The sequence below is a fragment of the Drosophila subobscura genome, chromosome J (assembly GCF_008121235.1).
Source record: "Drosophila subobscura isolate 14011-0131.10 chromosome J, UCBerk_Dsub_1.0, whole genome shotgun sequence".
Classification (NCBI taxonomy): domain Eukaryota; kingdom Metazoa; phylum Arthropoda; class Insecta; order Diptera; family Drosophilidae; genus Drosophila; species Drosophila subobscura.
The window spans coordinates 18,410,719-18,419,647 of record NC_048532.1 but is presented as its reverse complement, the minus strand read 5'-3'; positions in this window follow the sequence as shown (position 1 = coordinate 18,419,647).

Genomic DNA, 8,929 nt, shown 5'->3' with positions numbered 1-8,929 from the left:
AGCCGTACGATTGAGGCCACCCAGCTATGAGGTACAACTAGATAAAATCTAAAGAATGGTTTTTCCTAGTTAATTGTCTAAACAAGATAAGATTTCTCTCTAGTTTCCGTCTAAAATAAACCCATTTATTAGGCAGTAAGCTAAAGCTAAACACAAAGCATTTGCATACTTTTTTTCGGGTGGCACGAGCCCCTTGAAAGATCATAAAAACTGTAATAAAATTCAACTGAAATCACTCATACGCATCGCTTGCTCCGTGAACATCAAAATTTGGAAATTGCTTAGCTGCATTTTCATTCAGAGTTTTTCATAGTTTTCCCCACTCGAATATCCATCCATCAATAATAACAAAAAGAAGTATGCAAAATGCAATACGCGTGTGCGCTACAGAACTACGAATTTTTTGGCAACGATTTCGATGGAATACCAAATGAAGAGATGAGAATGTAATAAATGTCTGATATATTTCATAGATACGCATACGGATATACGGATTAAATGTGTGTGAGTGTGTGTTTGCCTGTGTGCGTGTGTTGTAGCTTAATCTTTGAGGGCATTTTCATGGGTTTATATTTTAAGAGTTCTTTATTTGGAAGCAGAGGCTGTGAAACGTTAAATAAATAGGTTTCCTTTTACTCGTATAATATTGGGAAAATCCTGGCGGAAAATAGGTTTATCTTTTATGTGAAAATTGAGGCAAAAATATGCGAATTTGTTCAAATTTTTGCAGATTTTATAAATTTAATTTTGGCACGGAAAACTGTTTGAAAATGCAAATTGTTCCCCCCAAATTAAATGCATTAAATGAAAATCTCTTCTCCCATCAAATGACACGCATAAATTATGATTGATGATTGAAGTATTTGTGCAGCAAAATGAGCCCCTGACAAATATTTCGTATCCAATCGTTTGAATAAATTGAATAAATAAATAAATCAAATAACCGCAAAAAAGAATTTCATGACAAAAATAAACAGAAAATATATTAAAGAGAGAAAAAACAAATAAAATAACATTAAATAAAATATATGTAGCTATTTAATGATGGGAAAGAGAAGAGCCAGAGAGAGAGCGAGTGGATGCCATATAATTAGCACTAAAACTCGTATAAATATAGAAATTAAACTACATTCATAATGTTGCCACAGTGCTTGCTAAAAGTAAGCATACCCGTACTTAGTAAACAAATATTTATATTCATTTGTTGTTTGTTATATGAGTAAATAAATAAATGTATATTTTAAGTGTGATTTAAACTACTTAACAAAAAAAAAATGAAACCTAATTAAGTTTTTTACGCATAAAAATAGCATCAGCTGAAATAAGCTACAAGTCATAAATGAAATGCTCTTCTCTGATGCAAGATGAAGGAAGGTTTTAGTGTTTAGACAAATGAAAAACTAAATATTAAATATAATTAAATTAAACAACAGTCGGAAAAGCGCGTTTCATTTAAGGGGGAAACCATGGAAAGGGCTGCTCTGCCGTGCACATAATTTCAGGCAAGTTTTTCCAATTATTTTTCATTTAAGCCAAGAATGAAAAGCCAGCAGCCAGCCAATAGAGAACACAACTTTATGGGGTAGCAACATATTTGAACAGAAAAGTTTAATTTGCATTAGCCCAAAAAAAAGGAAAATATGAAAGGGCAAACCGCAGGAGAAAAGTTCAGACAGGGAGAAAGAGTGAGAGAGCAAACGAAAGAGTGGAATGGAATTCAAAACAATAAGCATGAGAAATGGGCCACAAAGAAAATTATGGCTCGAAACAAGGGAGGCGTTTCAAAAAAGGGAGAAAGAGCTAAGTAGAAGGATGAAGAGGAGCTGGTGAGAGCGCTGCAGCAGGGCGAACAATTTCTCTTCTGCAGAGAATGTGTAGAAATCTCTGTGCCGTCTGCCACAACTTTTCCTGTAGTTCCTGCAGAAAATAGGAAAGATTACTCTGTCCTCTCCATGGCATTGTGTGGCACTTGCACTGTGGCCAGCAGTGAGAACTCTCTGACAAGCCATTGGCCGAAATGGTTGTCTGTAAAGACAATTGGCCTGCGGTCGAAATACTCGGAAGGCGACTCCGAACACTTCATTTGGGATTTGGCTTCAAGCTAAGCATAACTTTTACTTGTTCTTTTCTGGGAAATTTCCAGAAATTTATTTGGATGGTTCAGCGAATAATAATTATATTTTCACGAATAATCATCCTGAACAACCTCTTCTCCATCGAATTTTAAACCCCTTTTAACCTTTATACCAAATAATAATCATTTCTCAACCTCTTTGCCCGTATAATAATCATCTTTGAATCTCCCTTGTTTTCTTCTCTTTCTCTCTATTGGGTTTCTCCTTGTTCTGCTTTCTCTTCTCACGGTTTTCTCGTGTCTTATTGAATTATTAACCCATTCAAAGGTTGTTTCCCCCTCTTAATCTCCTAATTAACCCAATTGACGCCTGCCTTTGGGTTTACCTTTAAGTTAAGTGCGAGGGCCATTGTCCGCCCTGCCACTCTTTGGAGCAACAATATTTCCCATTTTCCTCTAATCTGCAACCCCCGCCCGCCACAATATTTGTAATTAATGCCTTCGGGTTTTGACAGCTACAATTGCTGGCCTTCCATTTCCATTGCCACTGCCACTGCCACTTCTTCTTCCATTCAACTGTTAATTCTATCCGTTGCTCAATTAAATATGAATTCCCCAACAAAACTTTTGGACTTTCTCTCGCTCGCTCCTTCTAACTCTCCTAGAAATGGCTCATAAAATGCAGCAGTGGGTAGCAGCACCAGCAGCTGGCGGCGGGTGGCTAAAGATGGAGTCGGAAGGAGCAGTCGGGAGACTGTAGACTGTTGGCAGGAGGCAGAAGGCTCGCTCTCATAAACACATTTTATCGAAGGCAGTTAAGGCGAACGAACGGCACACAAAAAAATGACTAAAACTTTGGCAATTATTGGAACGTGCTGCGACTTCAGATGGAACAAAGGAACCGAAGGATTCTGGAGAGACTCGAGGGCCTAAAAGTAGGAGGCCAGCCTATGGGATATCCTTTAATCAAGATATGCTTAAGCAACTGTCTCAGAAATGGCTCAAAAATTGTAGAAAATAATTCCAAAAGCAATTATATTTGAATTTTTTTGGTCTAAATATCAAATTGCCTTAAATTTTGTGTTTTTTTTTAGAAAATATATTTTTTATAGGCTTGTTAAAACATCCCTTAAAATGTCACAACCTTTTGAAACCTTTCTGACACTTACAGGGTACTAAAACTATGCATTATGTTACGATTCCTAGAGAAAACGAAAGTGCCAGATGCTGTCTGCCCCAAAATGTCTTTAATTTTCCTTTCTTCACAGATTTACAGAGGTTTATATGAGGTAATATTCTCTTCGTTATGACACCCTTCCACTTACTACAGCGAGAATCACAATTTTTCTATTAGATTTGCATTTTTCCAAGAGTTTTACGTTTTATTGAGCTTTTTTCCACCGCGAATCCCCTCAAATGCTGCATCTTAATTAGCTCTAAAACACACTAGAAATCATTCATTAAAGACAACATAATTATGATTCGTTTCACACTCTACGCCTTTGGTGAATGGTGCTCCCGTTTTAGTCCTTTTGCTGGCTGGCCTCCTGTTTCCTGGCAGCCGCTTCAAAACTTTTCATATGAAATTGATTGAAAAACTTTATACGGCGAGTGAAGCGAAAAAATGCTGCTCTGGGATGCTCTTCAAAGGGTTGAAGGATGGTGAGAGACCTTCAACGCGTTGAAAAAACCCTGCACTGCACTGTGTGTGGCATGCGGGGAGGCGCCACCATATGAAACGAGATTCCTCATCCCACGAACTCGAAGCCTGTGCCTTACTTCTGCAGAGACCAGAGGCTCGTGCGTTGGCAACCGAATGTCATGGCAACGCGTGAGGGTTCTCTAGCTTTCTCCTCTTTTTTTTACGTTTTGCCAGAACATGAGCAAGAAGAGGAGCTTAAATGTCGGGGGGGGAAGGGTTCTAGAAGTCCACCCATTTGCATAATGGATTTGTCTACAATTAGCCACGCCAGCTGTGCCACTTCCACACTGACATGACTTCCACAGCTCGCTGTCCGGCGCTGTAACCAGACCCTGGGGGCCTGCCTGCAACAGCAGGCAGTATTTCATGCCCCAGGCACATCTCATATGCGTTCAGGGAAAAGCCCTTGAGCACTAATACCTGCTAATTGCAGGACAGGGGAGGAGCAGGGCTTTAAAATACTTTTCACTACAAAAGTCCACCACTTAGCCGGAGAACACATCTCATTCGTAATCCTGGTGGCAACAGCATCAGAGTCTAGCCATCCAATGAGCCTCTCATTTACGTAATTACGTGATGTTGTTGGTCGTGGCAGTGGCAATAACTGTGGCAAGAATCCATCCACTTCGTGGGGTTCTAGTTCTGTATGCGTGTGATGGCCACACGCTTCATTTGCTTCATCTGCTTCACTTGCCACATCAAAAGGATAATCTCTTTGTGCGTGAAGCGCTAAGCAGATTGTTGGCTTTGCTTGTTTGTTTGTTTGTTGATTGGGAAACTAATACTTAAAATCTTCAAATGAGAATTCAATTAACGGCAAAAGCTCGATTTCTCGAGGTATAGAAAATTACTTTAAAATACCCTAGAGATACCAGAAAATATCATAAAATAAACACAAATTTTTAGTGAAAAAAAAACTCATACAAAAACTCAACTCAAATTTCGTTCGATGTGCAGAGCAAATTTCAGCAGATAAATTGCAAGATAATATAAATAATCCCACACAAAAGTTTGAACATAAACCACAAAACGCATAATTAAGAAGTCAATTGCGCTTTGCAGCGATTTATGGAGAAAGTTCTTAATCAGAGCCACAAAGTTACTAATCATCTCTGTAGATTGTGTGTGCCGGATTAATCAGCACTCAAATATATTCGCATATAATATCCGCACAGGCTGCTGCTGCCAGAAACTGTTCTGTCTGTTGCTGACACAGACATACACATGTGGATTTTGCTCCGGTTTAGTTGCAATTAAAGTTAATGGCAGGACATTCGAGCAGTGACCGTAACCTGAGGACCAGCCTAATGTTCTGTCTAAATAATTCAGGAATAAACCTGCTTAATGTTTTGGTCTGTCGTTCTGGTCTGTGTGTCATTCGCTTTGAGCTTCTGTTCCAAATTGAAAATTACATACATTGGGATATTCAATCTTTGTCAAATTACAACTGGCAACGGCTGGAACGAGACAGGCTACAGTGGCAGTGGCAGTGGCAACATCTGTCCTAAAAGCCAGGCTTACATATAATTGGTTTTTACCCCGCACCACCATCAGCAGCATCAGCAACAGCAGGTTCAGCAGCTTCTGAACGATTTTTCACTGTAAATATTGCTCCCACAGCCACTGCTGCTGCTGCTGCGCTTTTCATGTAACTGTCAATTGTCGGACGACTGAGATTCCCTTACGGTCAACAGATTTGTGCACCTCGCCCAGCCTGGCGCCCCCTCTTTCTCTCTGACTCTGGCTTTAATGTCACGCTCCAATGGCTTAAACGAAGTGAGTCCCGTCGCTGTGTCCCTGTTCCTGTTCCCCCGATGCATGAGGTTCAGCCACGAAATGTGCTCTGCCGCTTTGAAGTTTATTTTTTGGTTTGACTCTACATTTTTTTATTGGCCTAGAATTATGAATGTATTTTTTACGAATTGGGATTAAGGGATTGGGGACTTTGTTGAGTAGAAAATAACTTGAAAGTGATGTCAAGTGCGGAAGCTGTGAGATTTGGGGAATTCTTTAGCAAATATTAGACTTTTCGCAGCGATATTCATGGAGCGTTTTATTATGTTTGAAATATATTCCATTCGCCCAATTTAGTTCTTCCCAAAATTCGTTTAGCTTAAAGGATACTCTTTGGTTTTGCCTTTTGCAGCTTTAAGTCACGACTTTTCCCCACGAATTTCCCCCCCAAACGCAAATGCCATTTCATTAGCCTCATTTTGGGTGCGAAAGAAATGCCTTTGACCAGGCAAATGGCCCTCCAAAAATTGTGTTTTGATGTAAATAATTAACAAGCCATAAGTCAGGGAATGGGCAAGCCATCAAGCCACGTGGAAAGGGAATGAGCGAGTCTCAATGCCTAAACGAAGAGCCGAAAATGTTTCCTGCTTTATGGAGTGGCACTGGCATTGGCAGTTGGGAATGCCACAAAGAGAAATCGTAACCATTAACGCTTGGTAATTGACTCAAGGTTAACGTTATTCCCCTGGTTATTCCAGCCATAAATTAGTCAAAAATTGTTGCAAGTGGAATGGCAACTCTCGTAGAATTTCATGGACGAAGGAAAAACTATGGAAACACTCGAGTCCACGTGTACCCCCTCTCTGACTTTTTCACTAGTTAAACCTTTTGCCTGACTCTTTCGTTGATGTTGCCAAGTCTTTCGACAGCAGCAGCAGCATTTTGAATAATACATTTTCATGCTTTAAAATTGTTTGAAACTAACAGCAGCAGCACCAACTGAAAAGTCTCTGGGTATTAAATAATAAATTAATGCAATTTTCCGACAATTAGCAGATGCCATTCATTTTTTGTTGTTTAATGTTTGATTAGAAACTTAACAGAATGTTAAACTCTTTTTCTCAGTGGAAAATACCTAACGTTTGAAAGCCCATAAAAAGTTGTCATAGCAATGATGGGCCTTTTGAGGCATCAATTGATGCCACAGACAAACCACATTCGAAAATAATTGCTGCCTCATGAAACGCTTCTTTCAAGCAGGCAACAAATGAAACACGATACATAAATAATAATTCTTTCGAGTTTTCCTGATATTTGATACGCCATAAGAAAGGAGTAAAACGAGGAAAATCATATGAGAAAATTATTAAATTACAGTAAAACAAAACGAACACAACATGAAAAGGAAAACGAATGAAAATGTCAAAGCTACGGGGAAAATTCGAACACTGCAAAGGCACTCGATGGCAGCTGAAAAGTGAGACGTAAAGACACCGCAACAAAAGAAAATTTTCAAGTGAATTTTCAAGTTGATTGAATTATATTTATGGCCTTTGTAGATAGTTTATAGTTTAATAATACTTTTCTGTATATTTTGTGGCAATTTGATGGCACAATGAAAGCTGCTTTTATGTGGCCAAAGCAAGCGACAAAGCGACCCAACAAAATGCATCTTAAATGCAAGCAGAAGCCACAAACTCTCCATCCATCTCTATCGTTCGACAAAAGCTTGCCACAAAAACCTAAAGTGCACTGCTGCCACTTCGAGTACTTCGTTGCTCAATATGCAACAAGCTGCAGGAAGCATTTAGCCAGCAGGAGAGCGCTTCAACGTCTGGCAATAAAGTTAACCTCACCTCCCCAGTCAGCGTCATTTTTAACACCTGTCAAAAAGCTGAAGCAACAAATCTCTGCATGCCACACACTCTACCCTCTACCTTGGGGCACTGGTAAATGTCTGCTCGTTAAAGTTCACATTGTTGCCTGCCACTTAGGGTGTGTGTGTGTGTGTGTTTGTGTGTGAAATCTGTCCTGAACTGAAACTTAAAATGGTCCCCCGAATGTTCTCCGTGAACCAGTGGAAACTTGAGGCATCTCTTGGGGCATCTTCTAAGGGGGAAAACTTTACTGAAAAATTCTCACTTTTACAAATAAAGGAAATTCCGTTAATTAATCAGCTTCTGGTCCTGGGATTGAACAACAAATAAAGAGAGAAATAAAGGAAAATAAAGCAAGTTACAGACAAAATACAAGAGTTCACAAGTTTTACCAAGGAAAAAGAATTCCGCTTTCGACTTTCCCCTCAAGAAGAAAGTATTTACCAACGAGAAAAAGTTTCAGTTTTGTTCATTCTGGCTGGCGGAGATTCTTTTCTACCAACAGAAAGGGGAATTGCAAGGAATAGTTGCGTATGGGTAACAATTACCGGGCGGCTTAATTAAAGTCCATCAAAGGACATTGCCACGACAACACATTGCTGTTGACCAGCAGCTGTCCTTGAGATCGTTTATAGCAACAGCATCCTTTAGCTCATCGTTTCCGTTCTTTTCGTATGGGACCAGCCAGTAGGAAAAGACAGAAGGAAAAGCTTTCGAATTTTCACTTAACTCTAAGTGCCATTAGAGTAGATTGTCGTAGCACCCAGAAGGACTCCTTTCGTTGGCCGCATCGGTGGCATTGCATATTACGCATACAAGCCGCGTGCCGCACGCCGCATGCCCCATGCGGTGCCGCGTCTCGTGCCTTGCCGCGTGAGCATGCGGGCAATTTGCCAAAATATGACAGAAAATTCCATAAAGAATAAAGATAAAAAGAAACGAAGGAAAGGAATGAAAATTTTATAGAAAAAAGAGAGAGGAAAAACGAAAGAAAATGTTGTAGGGTAAAGCCAAATGCAAATGTCTGAGCTGCTGATATGACAATTTGTTGGGATTGCATTTTGTGTATCTTGAAAAAGAGAAAAATACCCCCAAAGGATTGATAAATTATGATAATTTATCTTAGGAATTTTGTTAAATTTAAGATTTTAATTATTAAACATTAATTATTAATTTTCTTAGAGCATTCCTCATTCGACATTGCCTTACACACGCTTGCCTGCAATTTCTTTTATATTTTGCATTTGCGGCAGCGTCAACGATAACCTTGGGATTACAAAGTAGCCAAAATAAATAAATAATAAGCTGAACCTACACATATGATAAAAATCTTTGCCTTGTAAGCGATTTAGAGATGGTACTCGAGTGCACTTGATTCTCACCCGTTCGCTCCTCCCACGTAGGAATCACAATCAGTGAGCTCAGCCACCAGCTCGCTGACATTTCCAGCCTTCTATCGCCTTAAGTTGTCTACTTTGCTTTTTCCGGGGCTTTTGCTTACAAATTCCTAGTGCTAAAACTTCTATAAATCCAAAGAACAAG